Here is a 24,239-nt window from a genome sequence, read left to right as displayed (position 1 = left end):
CTCTCTCTGCACTCCCAGTTGAGAAACCTCTCTAGATTTTAGGGCTCAGAGCTTCCATGGCAGCTGTGTCTTCTTTGAGATCCTGCCTATTCCACCTTTGTGCATCATGATCATAGGATCTCTTGGTTCCTGACTGGACTGCAGGAACTTATGGACTTTAATGTACAAGATAAGATAAGTAGAATAATGAGTAAAGGGTGTGTTTTATATCAATCCTGAGAGAGGCAGGCAGTCCTGAGCAAATCCTGTGATTCAGATAATAAGACCTGTGGACATCTTAGGTCAATTTTAGGAAATATCCATTACCTACATGAGGAAAGAAGTCTAGGCACACCCAACGGCTCACACTTTTATTCTCTTTAGTTCCATTGATTCTGCTTTCTTTATATTTTTTGAAAAAGAAGTGAGTTTAAAAAAGAAAAGAATGAGTGAGTCAAATTCTGCTACAAGTTTAAGTAAAGTATTCTTTTACTTCACAGAACTCATCCAAATTTATAATTCAAAATCTATATGTGTGGGTTTTTTTTCTTCTTGCTATTTAGTGTTTCATTCCCCCAACAAAGGTTAAAATTCATGAAAGCCAAGTTTTTAGATAGTTCATGTGTAATGCTTGACACAGGTCCTGAACACAGTGGGCATACATCTCATTCTACCTGCAGTGACTATGGAGTGAGGAGCATTCCTCCTTCAGTCCAAGAGGATGTGTTCCTGGACCTGATAGTCTTCACACCTCTCCAAACACAAGGCCCAGGATACTTGGTTATTCCCTCTCCCTGCCACAAAGCTTAGATACTGTCTGCCTCCAAAAGTTGGCAAGATGAAAATAGTCCCTACTTAAAAGAAAGAGCATTTGGGAGCTGAGTTTAAAAAATCATCTTTCTTTTTATTCTTTCATTCCATTCTTTTTTTTTCTTTTTGCATACTTAAGATTATTACCTGTGAGTTTTGTGTGTAAAACAAAAGCCAACACCATGAGCAATTTATTTGCCAGTGGAAGTGATAACAGGCTTCTCAAAAGAGATATTATGGGCTGATGATGCACAAGAGAATGAACTGTCCCATGCCAAGAAGGAAGCTCCACCTTTAAAATTGATAAAAAATGTTTTTTCTTATACCTTTATGATTACTTTATTTAGCATCTTACAATTGCCTGTTCATGTGTGCCTCTCTCAAATCAGCATGGTATCTGGGGCTGAGTCTCTATATAACCAAGTACTTAGAGCAGATCTTTATACTTAAACTACGGAAAAAACGTAGGTGTCTTTCAACAAATGAATATATAAAGAAAATGTGAAGCACACACACACACACACACACACACACACATACACACACACACAATGAAATATGACTCAGCCTTAAAGAAGAATAAAATGGCATTTACTGGTAAATGGATTTACCAGTAATTTCTTTTTTACCAGCAATATTTTATTAAGCAAAATAAGACAAACCCCCCAAACCAAATGTCAAATGTTTTCTCTTATATCTGGATGCTAATTCACAATAAAGGGGGGTATAGACAAGATTAGAACTACTTTGGATTAAGTAGAAGTGTGTGAAGGGAACGAAGGGGGTTTATGAGTAGAAAGTATAGTAGAATGAATCTATTGGTTGTATATCATGTAGAGTTACCTGGATTGTGTAATTATATATGCACATAAAGTAATACTTTCTGATTCATTTTACTATCCTTCCCTTTTTGTATTTTATTTTGAGAGAGCGTCTAAGTGACATAGGGCTCAATGAATTTCTGAGGCTGGTTTTAAACTTGCAATCCTCCATCCTCAGCTTCCAGAATCTTGGAGATCATAGCAAGGAATAAGTTGTCCTACTGCTCAAGATAAATTAGGAAAGACTATATCAAAATTGGTGTTGAGGGAGCTGGATTTTTAAGGGTAAGCTGAAGTCTTTTGTTGTTGGGGTTTAAGTGTGCAGAGTTTAGCTCCCTCAGCCTGACCCTTTTCAAAGAGCTGTGGGTGTGATTTAGGTCAGCTAAGGCAAACCTCAGCTAGGAGGAGGAAAAGTTCTCTTCCTCTTATCAAAAGCCACAAGCTCTGCATGGTTTGGCCTAGAGGAAGAAGCTTCCTGCATACTGGACCTGTGAACAGTACATTCGGGGATTAGATAATGTCTACAAAGAACTTTGGGAGGGTACTTATCAAATGAAGAGGAACAATCTGAATTTAGCTCTGTGTACCAGCTGAGACATGATATTTGGGCAATGTAGATGAAATGTTACTGAAGAATTGCTTGCTTTGTTAGAAGAAGATTATAAAAGAAACTTGCAAATAAACCTCAGCATGCAGTTGCAATTGCTGCCTTGGCTCTGCATCCCCTGTGTCCCGGTGATTTTGCGACCCTCACCCAGCAACCCGAAGGCACTAGACATTCACATTTTGTGAGTCACGAAAACATTCTAGGTGCAGGAACCTGTGTAGCCAAATATTTATGGATGTAGCTTGTTTTGATTAAGGTCTCATGAATTATCATGTCAGCAGCTATGATGCCATTAACACGTAAGGAGATTAAATGCTAACAGCTTTGCTTGTGTTCTCATAATATAAAATAACACTTGGCATTATTGATTACACAGTGATATATTGATTTTTCCACCAAATATGAATTAAGCATACTACAGAAGTTCCAGGCCAGAAACAAAATCTAGGTCTTGCCACTCACCCCCAAAATCAAACCCAAAGGGTACTTGTAAAAAGCAAGTAAAGAACTTTAATCTGTGTAGCCACCCCAGGAAGACATATTTTTAGGCATGTCTTCAGGGTGCTGACTTGACCTAAAGGCTTTAATAAAAGAAGAATTAGGGCAGTGGGGAAGAAGTATGCATTGTTAAGCAATCTTTCCCAAACTGTAGTCTCATGGATCACTATCTCAGTTCTAGCACTCTGAGGTGGCTCCTGAGAAGTCCTAATCACTTGAAAGGGGTAAATTTTTACGGCTCAGGGTGTTCCTCTACCAGACCTGGAATCCTAGAAGAGGCAATGTAGATGTCATGATATGATTTCTTTTGTTGAGGGAACAGTCTCTTAATAGTAATCTGTCTACAAGGCTCTGCCATTCCTGAAAGGAATTGAAAAATGAATAAGAAATTCTAGGAACCACTCTGGGGCTCTGAGAAAAGCTACTGTAAAAGCTGACAATCAGGGCTGGGGCTATAGTTCAGTTGGTAGAGTGCTTGCCTTGCATGCACAAGGCCCTGGGTTCGATCCTCAGCACCAAAACCAACAAAAAACAAACAAAACAAAACAAACAACAACAACAACAACAACAAAAAACTCAAAAGGTGACAATCAAATGTCCCTTCAATCTTGCCTCAATCTCCAAGGTGGTATCAGATTAGGTATATTCGGGGCTAAAAATTCTTATTTTGTTAGCTTTTAGATAAGCACTCCTTAAATGATTAACATGTCTTGTGCAAAGCTGTGTTGTCACAAATATTAGGTTAGTAAAAGATACCTAATGAAGGCAGAATGCCAAGATTTATTCTGCTTTTAGTTCCTCATTAGACCGCTGCTGGTGTCAAAGTTAATGAAATTACCAAAAAATGTTTGTTTAAGTCAATAGTTTAAAAGATAAAAGGAGGAGAGTGCATGATTCTTTGCCAACTGAAAAGAGGACACCTGACCCTTCCAATTCCAGGAGATGCATAGGTGGCCTTTCCACTGGCTGCATGCCTGGCCCCACCTCTTTTCCTAGCACATAAATTGGCCTCACTGAATTACAGCTTGACACATTTTGGCAAAAAAAAATCCCACATAGCAGAAAAAACTATTCAGAAGTGAGAACTGCTGAAGAAAAGTGGTCATGGACCTGATCCCCAATTCTTCCATAGAGACCTGGGTCCTCCTAGCTATCTTCCTGGTGCTCCTATGTCTGTGAGTAGTTGTCCAGTGTCCTCTCTTCTGTAACCCTAGAGGTGGGGACCTAATCATATTCCTCTTTCCCTTGTCTATTTGAAAGATCAAAAGAGAAAATAGAATTGAAATTTCTATAAACACTTAAAAAGCTTCTATTGAGCTTAAGCAGACCACTTGAGCTCCCTGCCCCCAAATCCATATTTCTGTGGATAGGGCAATTGGTGTTGAGATTTGTTTCTGGGGGTTATCTGATTGGCTCTGTATTTGCATCAAGAGGAATATACCAGAATTCAGCATATACAGCTAAATAATAACTATTATAATATGCAGTGGGAACCTTACTCCCTTTCAAACTTAGGGAATTCTTGGGACAACCAGTTTACTTGGGTTTTGTCTCTTTATCTTCTTGGATTTCTGCCTATTGCAGAAGACATGCAAGAGGACTATCCCCTGTGCATGTGGTAAATCCTGCCCCCTCTTGCTCCCAGCACCATCTATACAACACACTAATTTTCTCTCAGACTCTATGGAAGGTTGACTGCACAATTCCCTATTTTTATCCTGGCACTTCCCTCCCTTGTTAAACTTAATTATTTCACCCTGAAATTCACAGAACTGTTTCCTTCTAAATGATAAATGTCTAGAGCAGAGAATACCTGACAGAAATTTTAAAAAGTTTTATTCTTTCCTTTTGTATTATTTTTCCTCTCTCTGAGATATTAGCCTCATAAAGAGACTTATTCCCCCTCAATATAAAATCTTCTAGCAGCCTGAACAACATCATAAAGCTAATTTGGCTTTACTTTTTTTTCCTTTACACTCTAACATGAATGCATGAGTGAATATCATCTAGTAGGGAAATTGCTTTTACTAATGGGATCCTGACATCATGAAGCAGATGGAAAAAGGTTATTTTGATTGTGGGTACGAGAGATTTCACACAGGTCACATCTGACGTTTGTCTCAATTTCACTCTTAAAAGTAAGGAATCAAAATAGCATGAAAAATGAAAATATAGATCTGGCTTTGATTCTCTGAAAGAAAAGGTACTAATTCAGGGTCTTGTGGCAACATAATCCTTTCTCTGTAGTCATTTTTAGTGAATCCATGTAGTTTAATTTTACTGTATGTAATGACAGTATTTGTACAGAGTATGTGAAAACTATATTGCCCTAAACATTCTCCTTCAAAAAAGCAGCAAGTTCTTATTCAACTGTCTGGAACACATTATGGGTTCTTATCTTATGTTGCATATTGTCTGCTCTGTCACCAGGAGTGTAACTGAAATTTGGAAGGTCACCTTTCATGTAGCTAAAAGAAATTTTTAGGCATGTTGAGCTATTTAAACATGCCACATTTTTCTCTTCTGTGCTACTATGGGGCAATCTTTGCAAAACTGGTTGTTTTGTGATTGAAGTAGCTGCCAGGAATCTCTTGTTCACCATTTTTCCTTTACCTAGTCTTTCATCTATTATCAATGCTGATAGAGGTGAAGATGTTAGAATCCAGCATGGGGCCGTGAACATGACACATCTGTGTTGCAGGTTGGCCAGCCCAAGGAAGCACCAGCCTTTGCGGGTTTTCATACAAGGAGAGTTGATGCGTAGAGGCAATAAACAAAACTATTTTTTGATTGACTGCCTTGGTAAACATGAGCATGCCTGACTCTGTGCTGCCATCTGAGCATCACCAGTTGGAGGAACAGACTCAATGAGAGGAGGAATGGCCTGGAGATGAATCCTCAGTCATTTATTCCTCACAGTAGCAATCAGAGTATAAGGGAACTCAGCCTTCCTTCTTGCTCAAGTAACTTAGATTGTCTGACAATGGACTTGGGTGACACCCAACATGGCTCACATTGGTATGAAGCCAGTGGAAGTCCCAGTTTTCTTAAATGTCACATTTGTCATTCAACAGAAATAAGAATACTATGACTACTTCCAAATATCCATGTGAAGTCAAATTTAAAGAAGGACTGAATGCTGAACCAGAGACATGGCATAGAAAAAAGGAAAAGTATGAAAAGTTTATGTCCAAATTGCAAGAAACAATGTTACCATAGGTTCTCAGTGGACACTCTGTGATTGAATTGATTTGGTTACCCAAAATCTCATAATGAAAGTCATGTGAAAGCATTGGCCCTTTTTTACTAGGAATCACTATGTTAAGGAAAGGTTAACATACCAAACACACATAGCAACTGCAATGCCCTGGAAGAATGCCTGCCTGACCTTCTCAGGTGCATTCAAGGCTGGGAATGTTGATTAAGTATAAACCCAATTATTGGGGCCATGAAGACTCAAGTTCTTTTACCGGATCATTGTGCCTCTTGTGGCAGGAAGTTATCTCTAAGTGGTGTTGAAAAAAAGAATGTGCCAGTTGGAGTTTTTGTTGTTATGTATCACCTACATGTTACCTATCTCACTGTCTAGTCCAGTTTCTGAGTCAGAGACTGGTCAGGCCCTTATTTATAGAATGACAATCAGGGTGACCTGGCTTTCTATTTCACTTTATAGATATGGAACCTATTCTCATGGGCTATTTAAGAAGCTGGGAATACCTGGGCCAACACCTCTGCCTTTATTTGGAACTCTTCTGTACTACTACAAGGTTAGTGTGCCTGAGCTCCCTCTATTTTTTCTCCTTAGTACAGATGCCAGTTTAGTGCCATCAGTAGAAATGTCTATCTTCAGGAGAAATTTAGTAGTTTTTATCCTTTGAGAAACAATGTTCAGGCCCCTCCTGGAGCATAGCCAGGTTTTCCCTGGAGCTCTGATATCAACTCTTCAAGAGCCTCAGTGGAACAGCTTGGATCTCTGGTACATCTGCATTTGATCTTCATGATGTTGTTCAGACTTTGAATTCGTCATAAAAAAAAAAGATGTTTAACTTGCTGGGTGCAAATTTCCGGGATGATTATATTGTGCTTAGTATTTGAGCAAAATGTCTGTGAAACAGGGCATGGTAAACACCTTTAAACATTCCTATTCTTTGCAAGGTCTCATGAGTCCCTTTGTAAATAAAAAATCACGATGAATGTCTTTGAAACTACAGTTTCTGAAGTACCCCAGCATTCATAATTAATAATTTGCACATACTTAATTTTTGAATGTGTAAATATCCTGTGGTATTTACATGGCTTCACCCAAGTTTTACTTCCTGTGACATATCTGGAGGATTTAACAGATGAAACGACAGCATTCTGCATTTCTTCTTATAGTTCAAAGATAGCACCCTAGCAGTGAGTCTTAGCAATAAATAAGTATGAAAGAGTAAGGTAGCTTTTGTCTATGGATTTCACATAATTAAACACAAGATGTGTATTGTTGTTAACAAAGGCATTATCACATATAAAATGAGCAGTAATCACGATTTAAAAAAAATTAAAATTTAAGTTAACTGAATGGAAGGTAACATGTTCCACAAGAAATGTGAATTTTCATTAAGCCTTTGTCATTAACCCATTTAGATATCTGACTCGGGGCCTGACTACTGACAGAAATTCATGAGCTCAAAACCAGAGGCCAGAAAAAAAGGCTACACTCTGCTAAGATTATCTCTTCCAAACACTGAGGCTTGTTTATCATACTCTAATTCTATAATTCTGAGCAGAATTATAGACACCCTGATAATTATAGACCCCCTGACCCCTGAGAATTCTATTCTGCTATTCTTGCTGAAAATGCATTATTTCCTATTTACACTTTCCAGATCAACACTATACTAGAAAGGCTGTAAGATCCACATAATTGGGGTCTCCCTGTGCATCATGAAAACATCATTCCTGAAGTACAGCAATAGGAAGATTTCTTTTTAAGTGTTAGAAGCAAAAACTTAGAGCAAGTACTTAATTTGTTGACTCCCATGGGTAGCAGTGGCATCTCCCCATCTTTTCCACGTTGAGCTGGAAAACTGGAAGATGACCCCATTTTGTCAATTTTTACTTAGTCTTTCTCACTTCACAACATGCATGAGATTCACTGTTATGGACATTGTGTCCATCAGAAGCTCATGTGTGAGGCAATGTAAGCAAGTTTAGAAATAAAGTGATTCAATTGTGAAAGCCATAATCTACTCAGTACACAATTTCCTCAGTAAAGATTAATTGGAGGCAACTGTAGGCAGGTAGGGTGTTGGTGGAAGAGGTGGGTCACTGGGGGCCTGGCTTCAAGGCATAATTTTGTCCCTGATTAGTGGAGTTTGTCTGCTTCCTGGTGCCATGTCCTGAGCTGTTTTATTCCTTAACACTCTTCTTCCATGGTATTCTGCCTCACCACAGACCACAGCAACAGAGTAAGCTGTGTATAAACTGAGACTTCTGAAACTGTGAGCCCAGTAAATCTTAGTTTTCTACATGGTTTTTTTCAGGGTCACAGTAGTGAAATAGCCTGCTAAAGTAATCATGTCAACATGGTGAATTTAGAGGTGACTGAGGCCTTGAACTTTCTAATTTTCCCAGTATTCTAGGGAGATTCATGAGAGAAATGAAAAAGATCTGGGGAAAAATGAGTGAAGTGCCCTTGATAATGTACCTGAGAAACTCACTCACTTTCTCTCAGCTTTGATTTTTTTCACATCCTGGTGGAGGGAATGAGTCAAAGTTGGCAAGATTTTAGAAACAGTCCACGCACATGAGAAAATGATACAGAAAACTAGACTTTCTTCATATTCATACTCAAGGACAACTAGTGAAACTGTGGCACACACCTGTAGTCCCAACCACTCTGGAGGCTGAGGCAGGAGAATCACAAATTCAAGGTCATTATAGAAAATATGGCAATAACTTGTATAAAAAAAGCATAATTTCTTCAATATGTAAAATACTTCAAGAAAATTCAAGATGGACTCTAAATTCCTTTTTCTAATATGCTGCAGTCTGGCTGGGCACAAATTAACCAAGCCGCCACAAAGCCTTGTAGGTTCAAACAGCAACTCTTTATTCCCGAACTCTCACTGGCACTCTACACACACTTCCCGGGAACACACTCCCTCCACTAGGCTCCACATGGCCAATTCTCTCTGTACCCTGCAGAACTCCAAAGTAGAGAGCACCCGAGGCAGCAGCAGGATCCGTCCTAATCCCAGCAAGATTCACCCTAATCCCAGAGCGGCCTAATCTCAGAGCAGGGTCACCTTTCAACCATTCCCTATAGCAAAATGCCAGGCATCATTCCGACTAAACTGTGGCTCTCAACACGAATATTCCATTTATTTTTTCTTCTTTGCCTTTGGATGTCTTAGAATAAGAGCTTCCCTCTAACTGCCAGTGATGGTCCATATTCCAATCTTATTTCAAGGGATTGCAATCATTGGTTCCTGAATTAGAAGCAGGGTTCAATATTTTCAAAATAACAATATAAATTCTCTTGTTTCTCCACCCAGGGCTTTTGGCAGTATGATGTCCAATGTCATGAAAAGTATTGGAAAATGTGGGGGTGAGTATTTTGAAAACTTCTCTTGGGTAGACTTGTTGGATGAGGCACTCTAGGGCAAGAGGACAATGCCTGTCTAGAGATATTTCTAGGAATTAATTATCATAAAGCTTTTAGAGGCTCCTCCTCCTGCCAAGGGTCACATATTTCACCAAGTTTTAAGGTTCATAGCCAAGAATGTCATACTTCTGACTTTTCTCAGTCTCTGATGACCCAAAAACTCTTGGCCTCAATTTCTCTCCAATGCCCAGCCTCTACCACCTTTTCCATTTTGTCTTCATTAGGAGCCTTTAATACTGCATAGGGGGCATTAAGTCAGACTTTTCTAAAATGTGCGTGGCTTTATCTCCTTTCAAGATTGCCACATTGAATAAAAGTGATCTTTATATAAATTTGGAGGTTATTATGTACATTTGAACGAAAAGTGGAGTCAGAGATGAACAGATTGGGAAATTATTTTACCTCTGCTATCTTTTATTTTAACTTTCTCTGCAAGGGTAAAGTCTTGGTGATTTCATTTGTTTTTTCATGTCAATTAGGAGTTTTCAATAGAAGTGTACACAGGGATTTCTCTGCCTACCTTATTCTACTGACTTTGAAGAATGGACTTCCAGTACATTTTAAACCACTGTGTCCCCATGACCTTGTGTACTTCATAATCTGCTATGGTGAAATCAGCTAATTTCAGCAGCCATTATCTTAATAATGCTTGGTGAAAGCAGCTCTAGAGGTATTATTGTAGTTTTTGTGTTCTATAAGTAAGTGGGAGATGGCTTTGCCTCTTTCTCCCTATTCATATTCTCTCATCAAGTCCTCAAACCTGCAGAGCTGACCACATCATCCTGCCTAACTGGCATGGCTCCTAAGGGCCATTTTTTTTGAGTGGAACGAGCATACAGGACTGAGTCCCCACTGATACAACCCCAGCTGTCTCTTGCATCGTAAGCACTTGTAAGAACTTAATAATTTACTTGTCTATTTTTCTCTAATTTAATATCTTTTCACATCAGAAGAAACAATTAAAGCATAAAAAGAGAACCTTCAGAAATGGATAAAATCTTTGCCTCCTGCACTTCATTTATGGTGTTAATATTCACACTATACAAACAACCCAATAAGCTTAACACCAAAAAATCAAATAACCCATTCAATAAATGGGCAAAAGAACTGAGCAGACCCTTCTTAAAAGAAAAAATACAAATGATTAATAAATATATGAAAAACATTCAACATATCTAGCAATTAGAGAAGTGCAGATTAAAACTGCACTGATTATAAAATATTTTTAAATACAAAAAATATTGTAGAATGAGGTAGAAAACATGTACACACCATTTAGACATCTCTGACCAGGCTCTTCTTATAAAGAATTTTTTTCATCTTTAAATATCTCTTCCCTGCTTTAGTTACATGACCTTCATTTTATATGGCAAGAATCTTCTTGTGTGTCATCACCTACCTTGAACTTGTATTTAGTGTTACTGTGCATTCTACAGTCAGGCATATGGATTATGAAATATCAGTTTGGATTCCTGGGTGTATCTCTAACTGAAGAATATTGCTTAGTAGGATTAATGAGCTCCTCGTTCCCAACACAGATTGTATGATGGTCAACAGCCTGTGTTGGTTATTACAGATCCAGAGATGATAAAAACAGTGCTGGTGAAAGAACATTATTCTGTTTTTACAAATCGGCCGGTAAGCATTCCTTATTTTTAATTTCTTTTTTATTTTTTATTGATATTTTTAAAAAAATAAATGACAACAGAAGGCATTACAATTCTTATTACACATATGTAACAAAATTTTTCATATTTATGGTTGTATATAAAGTATGTAGACACCAATTCATGTCTTCATACATGTACTTTGGATAATGATGTGTATCACATTCCATCATTTTTGCTATCCCCGCCCCTTTCCTTTCTTTCAAATCCCTCTGCCCTTTCCAGAGTTCATTCATTTCTCCCATGCTCCCCTTCCCTAACCCACTACGAATCAGCTTTCTTATATCAGAGAAAACATTTGAGCATTTGTTTTTTGGGGGATTGTTTAACTTCACTTAGCATTATTTTCTCAAATGCCATCCATTTACCTACAAACGCCATGATTTCATTCTCTTTTATTGTGGAGTAAAATTCCATTGTGTATATATCCCCCCCAACCTTTTATCCATTCATCCACTGAAGAGCATCTAGGTTGGTTCCACAGTTTAACTATTGTGAATTGTGCTGCTATAAACACTGATGTGGCTGTGTCTCTGTAGTATGCTGATTTTAAGTCCTTTGGGTATAGACCAAGGAGAGGGATAGCTGGGTCAAATGATAGTTCAATTTCCATATTTCCAAGGAATCTCCATACTACTTTCCATAATGGCTGCACCAATTTGCAATCCCACCAACAATGTATGACTGTGCCTTTTTCTCCCCATTCTCTCCAACATTCATTGTTTATCTTCATAATAATTGCCATTCTGACTGGAGTGACTTGATAGTGGTTTTTATTTGAATTTCTCTAATTGCTAGAGATGATGAATAGTTTTTCATATATTTGTTGATTGAGTGTATGTCATTTTCTGTAAAGTGTATGCTCAGGTCATTTTAGAAAATAAAAATATTTATTGATTAAATTTGTGTCTTGGAGTAATCACAGCTTCACAGAAATTTGCTCCAAAACTGTTCAGGGAGGTTTCATATAACTTTTCTTCTGTTTTTCCCAATTGACATGCTTTGAATATCATATTACTTTTCTCTGAATGTAGTCTATTCCTGTTACTAGAGTAACCAGAAATTGACATCGATACAATCCACAGAAATTATTTAGATTTCACCAGTTTTATGTGCCCGTGTACATGTGTGCCTATGTACATTTGGGCAAAGTTGCTGCTGTGGATAAATCCATATAATCATCAGCTTTCTCGGGTTACAGTGTTCCCCAAGGATCCCTCTTGCTAGTCTTTTCAAGTCCTGATAGGTCACTTGTCTTTTCCTCTTTACAGGGTCTCCATTAGAGCAAACATTGTCTTTTATGGGGGAGGCTATTACACGAAAAGTTTTGCCTCTGTCTTCTATGTTGTTCTTGTTTCTCTCCTAAGATTTATAGACTTTACAATTTACATAAAAACCTATAATCTATGTCATGCTCAATGTAAAACACAGTGAGAGTTCATTTGTTGTTGTTGTCTTGTTTTGTTTGCCTGTGGCTGTCCAGTTGTTTCAGTACCATCTTTAGAAAGACTGTCCTCCCTCTGATCATTCTGTTTTCACCATTGCCAAGCATCCATTTGGGCTGATAGGGTGTGTCTATTTCTCACTCTGTTTTATTTTAGTTGTGCCTGTGCTCTTCTCTCCATTGTGTTTTTTCTTGCAATGCGTCTCATTACCATTTTAAGTACCTACCTTGGGGGATGGTGACAATGTTAATAAAGCAAAGGAAAAAATATGCTATCATCTTGGGGCCAGGGTTGTGTGGCTCAGTGGTAGAGTGCTTGCCTAACATGTGTAAATTGCTGGTTTCAGTCCCCTGCACCACATAAAAAAACAAACAAATAAAATAAAAATATTTTGTCCATCTACAACCATATATATATATATATATATATATGTGTGTGTGTGTGTGTGTGTGTGTGTGTGTGTGTGTGTGTGTCTGTGTGTCTGTGTGTCTATGTGTGTGTTTTAACCAAGAAGTTACCATCTTAACTTTTCTATGCATGCATTTGCCCCTTAGTTCAAAAAGATGTGACACCTCATCTGGGGTGTCTTTAGTTTTATTATCAGAATAGGGCAGAATAGTGGCCTCTCTCATTGGGTTTTATTGTAATGACCTGGTCTTTGCCTCTGGCTTGTTGGTTTTTCTGATGACTTCATAGCCTGAGAATGCTGAGCTGACTTCTAAAACTCCTGTCTCCTTGTGTGTTAAGTTAGCATTAGAGACTATCATATTTTTTAACTCCTAATTTTCTGTTATGTTTGTTAACCTGCTAAGACTGACTCAGTTTGTCTGTTTCACTCCCACTTTATTTATTTATTTATTTATTTATTTATTTATTGAGAGCGAGAGCGAGAGAGAGAGAGAGAGAGAGAGAGAGAGAGAGAGAGAGAGAGAGATTTTTAATATTTATTTTTTAGTTTTTGGCAAACACAACATCTTTGTTTGTATGTGGTGCTGAGGATCGAACCTGGGCCACACACATGCCAGGCGAGCGTGCTACCACTTGAGCCACATCCCCAGCCCTCCCACTTTATTTATGTTGGTCCTTTAATTTTTCATACAAATTCAGAATAAGCTTGTCTGCAAAATCCCACTTGATGAGAATATGATAAGAATTCAATCAAATCTATAAATTAATTTAGAGAAAATTTGTATCTTTCCTGGGTTGAATCTTTCAATCCATGTTATGCTTCTCCATTTTTTCAGATTTTCTTTAATATCTTTGATCAATATTTTATAGTTTCCAGCATAGCAATCCTGTACTTGTTTTTATATCTGTTCCTAATGTGTTTTATTTTCTTTGGAGTGACAGTGAATAGTATTGTGTTTTTAATATTTTTTTTCACATTTCCCTTTTTGTTACATAGAAATGTAGCTTGTTTTAGCATGTTAATATTGTATCTTACAACCTTGGTGAACCTATTTATTAGTTCTGGAAGTTTTAAAATATTCTTTGAGATTTTCCACATTGATAATTTTGTCCCCTGAAGACAGGGTCACTTCAGGTTCTTTCATTTCCAATTTACGTGCCTTTTAAAAAACATTGTCCCATTGCTCCAGTAAGGATTTACAGTATGGTAATATTGTATAAGAATGATAAAAGTAGAAAACTTTAATTTGTTACTAATCTTAGGAGAATAGATTCACCATTTCACCAGTAAATGTTATGTTAGCTGAACGTCTTTGTTATTGGTGTTGGGTTTTTTAGTATATAGAGTCTCTTTCAGATTGAAGAAATTTTTTTTTCTTCCTAGTGTTTTGAGCCTTCATCATGAATGAGCACTTGATGTATACCTTTATAAACAAAACACAGTGTTGGAAACTGAATGACAGCTTTGAGCAGGTGGGATTGACAGGCCAGTCTCAAGCTGGGAAACAAAATTATCTTTCCTTTTCTTTCTGTCCCTCCATGTGTGTGTAGTGGGAGATGATTCAAAAAAAGGACTTCCATATAATTGCATTATTTTTTCAGAAGAAGTTCCTAATCTTTTAAGTTATTAGGTAGTATTTTTAGTGGCTATATCCTGGCATCCCTTGCAAGATATTCATGCTGTACATATATGGAAAAGCATAACTAGTCTGGGCAACCTAGTTTTCCAAGGTTATCTGGATGACTTTCATCAATCAGTTTTTTCCTGTGCTGCCTGTGTAGGATGCCCTAGGTTATAATGTTCTCTGTCCCCCGGGAGAACAGATTACCTACAATGAGGGGCCTTTGTATTTACACAACAGCTGTAATATAAATACTGAACATGCATCTGGTGGCTGGAAACCCCCTCTACCCTCACAAGAGAAGAGGAATTTGAAATAAAAGTTTATGGAGCATCTAGCACAGGGCCTGCCCCCTAATAGACACTCAGTAAATAACTGATTAAAAAACTAATGCCTGTTTAACAAGTTCTCTACAAAGTGGAGACTTCCAAAACATACCTCATACAAAATATCTTTTACTTTGTGAAATTCAGGTAGTTGTGCCACTGGGATTTATGCAAAAAGCTCTTTTTGCAGCAAGGGATGAAGAGTGGAAGAGACTTTGAGTCTTGCTGTCACCATTGTTCTCCAGTGGGAAACTCAAGTAGGTAATAAACTAAGAGGACTTTAATTAGAAACTTAAATTAGGATTTGGGGATGGGACATATGTGAGAACATCATCGTTTTTCAAAGAATATTCCACTATGTTTGAAATTTCTAATTAAAAAAATCTAAAAGTAAATATCAGAAATATCAATAGAGTAGAAGGAAGGGAACAGAGGGAAGGAAGAGAGGAGAGAAAGGGGAAGTATTGGGACTGAGTTAGAACTAATTATTTTTCCATGCCTTATAAATATTTCAAAAGGAAACATTGTTATGTATATATAAAAAGAACTAATTAAAAATTTCAACTCACCTTTTGTCTTTATGTCCTAGAAGAGATATTATTTGATTCATTATAAATATCTCATACTTCATAATCCTGGGAAAACGAGAGCTGCAGGAACTCGATTCTCCTCTAACTGTGGGTGGAGTTCTGTTTTGTGCTTAGATTATCCCCATAATTAACCAATATGGAGAAGCATTGGTGAAGTACCTGAACCAGAAAGTGAAGAAAGGTGAGCCTGTCACTGTGAAGAAGTAAGTAGCAGGCAGCTCTGGGGCTGTGAGCTGTTTTAAGTCCTTCAAGCAGCCTGCTAGGGAACTGAAATTACCACTGTTGAGCTACCCACTGACCAGACAAAAGTAAGTGTTGGGGTATCACAACCACAATGGGCCACTGAAGGAATAGAGGCTCCTAGGATGAGGCAGGGTGCTGGGACATCTGTGTACAAAAACAGAATTAGTTTATCTGCTTGATTGTCAATGTGGATATTATGTAAGTCAAAACACATGTTTTACAATGAAGAACATGATCACTCAGAAGTTGAGGGTAGAGCCTAGGAAATGTTGGATGGGAGGAAGTTTCTGGTACCTATTGAGCAGGGATAGAATGATATAACACAGGGCTAGGGTTGTAACTCAGTGGCAGAACACTGCCTAGCATGTGTAAGGCACTGAGTTCTATCCTCAGCACCACATAAAAACAAACTGATAAAATGAAGGCATTCTGTCCTCTACACCTAAAAAAAAATTTAAAATTTAAAAAAGAAAGATACAATGCAGGCTATGGAACAACAAATCACTTCATGATTGCATGAGAATATCAGCAAAATACAAAATATGAAATATTATCACCACTTTTTCCTCCAGTCTCAACAGAGATAAGGTGCTGAAAGGATATGGATTATAACTACAATATCATTTGTTGTATAAAATGGGTTATTTTGACCCATGAACAACCACTGATAATGTCTTGGAAAATCTGAGAGAATATGTTCACCAAGTACATTTTGAGGAGATTTTCAATGTTTTAACTGAGGATATTCTTACTCATTCCCTTTTGCGAGATTCTGTCCTTGGGGCCACTTTGGTTCCTGGAGTTCAGGACCTCTCAGGAGCTATAGCAGTGGGTGTAGAGAAGGGGAGACAGAACAGGCTGTTGCTGTTATGTGATGTTCTAGAGAGGAATCAGCTCTGGGCACAGACTGTGCTTAGGCAGGACCTAGGTCAAGGTCACCTATCTTGGATCTCCTACCAGGAGTCAATTATAACACCCTGGTCCTGCTGAAGCTTCGTACTTAATCATATTTTATCATCTACACTCCACTCACTGATGTAATTTATCTGATTATGAGTGTCTGTCTCTCTGTGACTGAACTCCTTGAGCTCACTACCCTAGTGGCCCTAACTCCCCTGGCACAGGGGCAGCTGCCTCATGGCATTTGATAGGAGAATGGACTAGTCATTTTATCAACAGATATTTCTGAAAGTGTGTGAATGTGCTCATATCACTTCTTCCAGCATGAGAGTAAAGCAATACAGATTAAAATTTTACATTTTTTTCTTTACTCAGAATGTTGGGGAGCTACAACATGGACATGATCGTTAGCACCTCCTTTGGAGTTAATGTAAATTTCCTCAACATTCCACAGGATCCATTTGTGAAAAAGCCAAGAACGTCCTTGGTTCACATGTCTTCCATCCAATTTTTCTTATACTTAGTATGTGGATTACCATTTCTTTTTTTCTTTTAAAATAACAATTTCATTAAGATATTATTTACAAACTATATGATTCTATAGAATTTAAAATTCCATAATTTTTAGCATGTTAAATGATACATGCAGCCATCACCATTGTCAAAACTCAGAAAACTCATTATCTTTTAACTGTCAGCTTTCAAAATTATTTACCCTAAACAAACACTACTCTATTTTCTATCTCTTTAGCTTTTCATATGATGTATACATTATAAAAATAGAGACATGTAATATGTGGTCTTTTGAGATGCAAAGTGATATCATTTAGCATTCTGTTTTTAAGTGAAATATATATCAGTACTTCATGTTTATGGCCAAATAATATTCCATTGTATAGATATACTACAATTTAGTTATCTTTTCATCAGTTGATAGACATTTATGTTATTTCGACCTTTTGGCTATATGAATGTTGCCATTATTAACATTAGTGTGAAACTTGTTTGTGAACTCTAGTTTTCAATTTCATCTGAGTGCATACTCAGGAGTGAAATTTCTGCCTTACAAAGTACTTCTGTCAGTGTTTTCCATAATAGTTGTACCATTTAATATTCTTACCAAAAATGTATAAAGGTTCCAATTATTTCACTTATTTTCTAACACTTCCTGTTTCCATCTCTTATTTTAGACATTGTAGTGCATGTGAGATGGCATCTTATGTGGTTTTGATTTGCATTTTCCTGTTGGTTACGGATAACAAGCAATGTTAATCACTTTTTATTTGTTCTTTTTCAATATGCATGACATATCTATAAAAACATAAAGTATACCTTATTCTAATTAGGATCCCAGGCTTGTGTATGTACATGATGTGGAGATTCACTATGAGGTGTTCATCTCTGTACATAGGAAAGATAAGTTAGATTCACTATTTTTAAGATTACCTATCTACATCTTTTGCCAACAATTACCTGAAGTATTTGTCTTTTTGTTTTGAGGCTTAAGAATTTTACTGGTGTGAGTATGTACATGTACAACCAGAGGAAGGAAATCTTGTGCTTCATTTGTGTACAATGTGTCAAAATGCATTCTATTATCATGTATAACTAATTGGAACAAATTAAAAATAATATAAAAAATAATTTTTAAATAATTTAATTGAAAAAATACTTCTTCATATATTCTTTACACAGTTCTTACCAGATTTTGATTTGTAACATGTTTTTCCTATTCTAGAGATATATTTTACTTTCTTGATAGTGTCCATTGAAGCACAAAGTTTTTAGTTTTTTTGCAGTTTGTTCCTTTCATGGGAGGTACTACATATCCCAACCATTACAATGAATGAGCTGGATTTCAAAATATTAAAATGTATTAATCTCAAAGCTGTAGTGTTCACAAAAAAAGCAATTGACATAGATGCATTGAATTTGATGCCATTTATATAAAAACTCAACAGGTCTTGGAAACTTAACATTTAAATGATATATGATTTATGTCATTTCCTTTTATTGTTTGTGCTTTAAGTATCAAATCTAAGAATTGATAGAAACCATATGAACTTACACACTTTTTTATGGTTTACTACTAAAAATTGTAGTTTAGCTCTTATATTTAGGTTGCCCAACCATTTTAATTTAAGTTTTACATACAGGGCCAGGTGAGGTCAACATGTTATTCTTTTGCATGTGGCTATCCAGTTCTTCCAGCACCACCATTTTTTGAATAGTGTCTGCCACATTCAATGGCCATGGCACCTTTCTCAAAATTCCATGGGCCATAGACATGTGGATTAATTTCTGGACTGTAAATCCTATTCCATTTATTTATATGTTTACCCATCTTCCAGAACCACATTTTATTTTTGTATTTGGAGTAGGTTTTCAAATTAAGAAATGTGAGTCCTACAACTTTAATCTCATTTTCCAATATCATTTTAGCTATTATGTGTCCCTGTGAATTCTATGTGAATTTTAAATCAACATGTCAATTCCTCAAAAAAGCCAGCTAAGATTCTGTTACAAATGCATTAGGATCTGCAAATCAATTTCAATACTATTTCCACATGGATAATATTAAGTTTTCTAATCCACAAACCTGAGATTTTTTTTTTAAAGAGAGAGTGTGGGGGGGAGGGAGAGAGAGAGAGAGAGAGAGAGAGAGAGAGAGAGAGAGAGAGAGAGAGAGAATTTTTTTAATATTTATTTTTTCGTAATCAGTGGACACAACATCTTTGTTTGTATGCGATGCTGAGGATCGAACCCAGGCCGCATGCATGCCAGGCCAGCGCGCTACCACTTGAGCCATATCCCCAGCCCCCTAAGATGTTTTTCTAGTCATGTAGATCCCCTTTCTTTTATTTCAAAAGTATTTTGTAGTTATTATTTTGCTTGTCTTGCACCTTTGTTAAATTGATTCCTAAGTATTTTATTCTTTTTAATGACATTGAATATAGAATTATTTTTTAACTTCTTAGTTTTTCTTTTGGGTTGCATATTACAGTATATAGAAATGCAGTTTATTTTTGTGTACTGATCTTATATATTGAAATGCTGGTGAGCTTGTTATTACTTGCAATATTCCAAGAGAAGTGGTGAGACAGATGCTTGTCATGTTCTTAATTTGGGGTGAAATATTAACCTACAAGTTTTCATAGATATCCTTTATCATGTTTACAAAATTTCATCCTAGTTCTAATTTGTTGAGTGTTTTATCACAAGAGAAGGGTTTTGAGGATTATTTTCCCCGGGGGAGGGTTGGTTTTGATTTTTATCAAATGTTTTTATCTGCATTAATTGAAACAATCCTCTGTGTTGATTTCTTATTTCATAGATTTGGTGTATTCCACAACCTTTTCCTTGTAGTCTTTGCTTTGTTTTAGTATTAGGGTAATACTGGCCTTTTAGAATATATTTAGAAATGCTCTTTTAATTTTGGAAGTGTTTGTGAATAATTGTTATTAGTTCTTTATTTAATACTATTAAAACAATCCAGATCTGGGCTTGTATTCGTGAATAATTTGCTATTTCTAATGCAATCATGTTACATTTTACAAGTTTATTCAGGTTGTATATTTAATTCTCAATTAATTTCGATACTTTATGTCTTTAAGGATTTTCTGCACAAAGATATGTTAACAATCAAATTGTTAGAATTTTTTCAAAATCTGTCCCCAATGTTAGTAATAATTTCTCCTTTCATTTCTCTTGCTATTCATTGCATTCATTTCTTTTTTAGTATATATTTCATTTGTTAATTAACATGTATGTATTCTGCAAGGAAATGGGTTTCCGTATGATTTTTCAACACATGTACACAGCACACACAAATGAAATACAGCCTTTCTTTATCCACCTTATGCCATAGCACTTTCCAACCTTTAATAATCACTATTATACATTCAGGTCAAATATTTTACCTTCCACATATGAGAAAGAACATGTAGTAATTGTATTGATGTGTCTAGTTTAGTTCATAAGCTGAATGTCCTCTAATTCCATCCACTTTTTGCTACAAAAAACAAGATTTCATTCTTCTTTATGAATGAATGTTTCATTGGGCATATATATATATATATATGTGTGTGTATATATATATTTTTTATTATAATATATATTATACATACATAAATTTTATATTATAATATGCATTGATGGATACCTAGATTTAATGCACTTCTCAGGTATTCAGAATAATATAGAAATAAATCTGGATGTACAGATGTTCCAATCATTTAGATAAAAAAAGATTAATATAAAGTATGTTTTATATATCTATAGAGTATTACATTTATAAATGATATATATTTTCATAATATAACAAATTTTTAAAAACTTAATGACCAAAACGCCCAAGTAATCCAGTTTAAAAATAGGAAAATGCTCCAAATAGTTATTTCTAAAAAAAAATGACTTAAAAATACATGAAAAAACATTTTAATATCACTTGGTGTCAGGGAACTGCAAATAAAAACTACAATATGAAATCATCTCACCCTGGTTAGAATGACCATTATCAAAAAGAGAAAGAATGAATGAAAAAATAACAAATGCTGGCTAGATGTGGATAAAAAGTTCTGTTACATATTGTAGGTGGAAATGTACACCATTCTGGAAAAGAGTGTGAAGGTCCCAAAAATAAATAAAATTAGATATACCTTCTGATTCAGATGCCCACTTCTAGTACATATTGAGAGGAAATATCATTATACAAAACTCTTATCCCTTTGTATTTCTTGGTCAATCTGGCTAATGGTTTGGCAATTTTTGTGATATTTTCAAAGTGGTAAGGTGACTTATATACACCTTTTGATTTCATCAATTTTATTTCTCTTCTATTTCATTTGTTTCTACTTAGGTGTTTATGATTTTTTTCCTTATGCTTGCCTTTTGTGTAATTTCCTCTTTTCACCACTTTATGATTTAACTTAGACTATTGACTTGAGAACTATCTTTTATAAAACTTATACATCTGTAGCTATATGTTTATGAGCGCTGCTTTTGCTACTTCTCCTAAGTATGATATAACATGTCTTCACCTTAATTCACCTAAAAACAACTTATAGTTGACTTTGAATACCATCATGATGCTTGAAAACTGTATCTAGAAGTTTTATGGTTAATTTGCACTTTTGTCTAAGTTTTCTAATTTTCCATCTGTTATTGATTTCAGGTTTAATTTCTTGACAGCTGAGAAACATAGGACAAATTGTACCTATTCTGCCTCCTTGAATTCATAATTAATTATAGCACAGACTATGAACTGGTTTACCCACAGACCCTATTCCAATACACAAAAGTTTAAGGGGCCAGGGAATTTAATCTTCTTCCTTTGCTCAGACCAATGGCATTGATAGGGCCACTGATTCCCTGCTATGGTGGCTGCAACCCCATGTATGAAGTGCCCTTGCTCATCCATGAACAAGACAACAGGTACCAGCCACAGAGAGAATGGCTGCTGGTTGAGAAAACTGATGATTTTTCTCTTCTGTATTTTTTTAAAAATGATCAATGCTCCTGGGTTCTTGCCTTTTTATCAAGGTTTCTCTTTATTTTTTCTATCACTTTCTTTCTAGTGGTATTTCCATTCCTTAGACTAGTGTTTCAAGCATTAAATGTCTGCAGGTTTTCAAAAAGTGCTCTGGATTTTTTTTTTAAAATGCTGTAATGAGGATGAAACAAAAATGCCTAGAAGATAAAGAAAAGGTAAAACCTGGTGGTGGTGACATGACGATGTTCGCTTTCTGATCATTTATTTGCTATGTACACGTGACATGTGCATATATAAATATACATGTAACTTTGTAAATGGTGCGAGGTTTGAACCTAAGGCTTTTTATATGCTAGGCAAATACTGTTATCACTGAGCTTCATTCCCCAGCCCCTCTGTACATTTTTTAAAGTCGATGGAGTACCTGCAACGTAGGAGGGACTGTGACCACCGGCAGATCAGGCCCAGCAGCCTGCTGAGGGGCAGGCCCGTCCCCTCGCCCAGTGCCTGCAAGGTAGGCAGGACTGTGTCCACCAGCAGATCAGGGCCAGCGGCCTGCTGAGGGTCAGAGCCGCCGCCTCCCCCCGCACCTGCAAGGTAGGCGAACCTGTGACCGACAGGCAGGTCAGGCCCAGCAACCTGCGGAGTGACAGATCTGCCCCACGCACTTGCAGGGTAGGCGGACTTGGGACACACCAGCAAAACAGGTCCAGCGGCCTGCTGAGGGGCAGAGCCGCCCCCTCCCCCCACACCTGCAAGGTAGGCGAACCTGCGACCCACAGGCAGGTCAGGCCCAGCAACCTGCGGAGTGACAAAGCTGCCCCACGCGCCTGCTGGGTAGGCGGACCTTCGACCGACTGGCAGAGCAGACCTAGTGGCCTGCCAGCGTGGTAGACAGATCACCCAAATTGGAGGAGGATCACAGCCACTACCTGCCCTGAAAGGGAGATTTTTCAACTATACAAGAGCAATATAAATAAATAGAGGGAAAATTTCAAAAACACAACAGTTTCACCAAGCAGAAAGAAACGCGAGCAGTATGAAAAGACAAGGAAAAAAAGGACCACAAGCAATGCAGGTCAACTAAACTTTAGAAGAGGTAATAGCTACAATAAAAGGAATGTAAGATAAAGAGTTCAGGATATACATGCTTCAGATGATCTGGAGTCTCAAGAAAGACATGAGACAGCAAAATAAGACAATGAAAGTTCACATTGACAAGGAACTACATAAACAAATCTAGGAAGTAAAAGATCAATTTCACAGGAAGATAAAGGTAATAAAAAACAAACAAATAGAAATCCTAGAAACGAAAGAAGCAATAAACCAATTTAAAAACTCAATTGAGTATACTATCAGCGGAGTAGATCACTTAGAAGGTAGAACATCAGAAAATGAAGACAAAGTATTTTAACTTGAAAATAACATAGACAGCTCAGCAAGTCTGCTAAGAAACCATGAGCAGAACATGCAAGAATTATGGGATAATATTAAAAGACCAAACTTAAGAGTCATTGGGATACAGGAAAGCACAGAGCACCAAACCAAAGGAATAAACAATCTATTCAGTGAAATACTATGAGAAAACTTACCAGACTTGAAGAATGAGACAGAATCCCAAATCCTAGAAGCCTACAGGACGCCGAATGTAAAAAATCATGAGATCCACAACTAGACACATTATAATGAAGATGTCCAACATACAGAATAAGGAGAGAATTTTAAAAGCTACAAGAGAAAGAAAGCAGATTACATTTAGGGGTAAACCAATCAGGATAACAGGTGATCATTCAACACAGACTCTGAAAGCTAGAAAATCCTGGAATAACATATTTCAAACACTAAAAGAAAATGGGTTCCAACCAAGAATTGTGTATCCAGCGAAATATAGCTTCAGGATGAAAGATGAAATTAAAACCTTCCACGATAAACAAAAGTTAAAAGAATTTGTAGCTAGAAAACCATCTCTTCAAAAAATTTTTGGCAAAACATTACAGGAAGAGGAAATTGAAAACAACAATGAAAAACAACAGTGGGAGGTAGGACAGTAAAGGGGGGAAAATAATCAAAGAGGAAAAAAAGTCACGTTTAGTAGAATTAATAAACAAATATGGCTGGAAGAACAAACCATATCTCAATAATAACCCTAAATGTTAATGGCTTAAACTCACCAATAAAGAGAC

The 24,239-nt window shown here is 36.7% G+C and overlaps 1 pseudogene across 1 annotated transcript in view; it reads left to right on the top strand.

Annotated features, from left to right (window-relative positions):
- The first annotated feature begins 3,796 nt into the window (after positions 1–3,796).
- The window catches only part of LOC101968802 (cytochrome P450 3A4-like), a 34,456-nt pseudogene continuing 14,013 nt past the window's right edge, over positions 3,797–24,239 (top strand). Inside the window, exons 1-9 of the transcript XR_013426597.1 lie at positions 3,797–3,890; positions 6,389–6,482; positions 9,255–9,307; positions 10,903–11,002; positions 14,980–15,093; positions 15,537–15,625; positions 16,941–17,045; positions 20,124–20,132; positions 22,107–22,271. The product of XR_013426597.1 is annotated as a cytochrome P450 3A4-like (transcript). The remainder of the gene's footprint in view (positions 3,891–6,388; positions 6,483–9,254; positions 9,308–10,902; positions 11,003–14,979; positions 15,094–15,536; positions 15,626–16,940; positions 17,046–20,123; positions 20,133–22,106; positions 22,272–24,239) is intronic.

Source organism: Ictidomys tridecemlineatus, chromosome 10, assembly GCF_052094955.1.
Source record: "Ictidomys tridecemlineatus isolate mIctTri1 chromosome 10, mIctTri1.hap1, whole genome shotgun sequence".
NCBI classification, from domain to species: Eukaryota; Metazoa; Chordata; class Mammalia; order Rodentia; family Sciuridae; genus Ictidomys; species Ictidomys tridecemlineatus.
The sequence above is the reverse complement of the archived record's forward strand: the minus strand, read 5'-3'. Positions and strand labels throughout refer to the sequence as shown.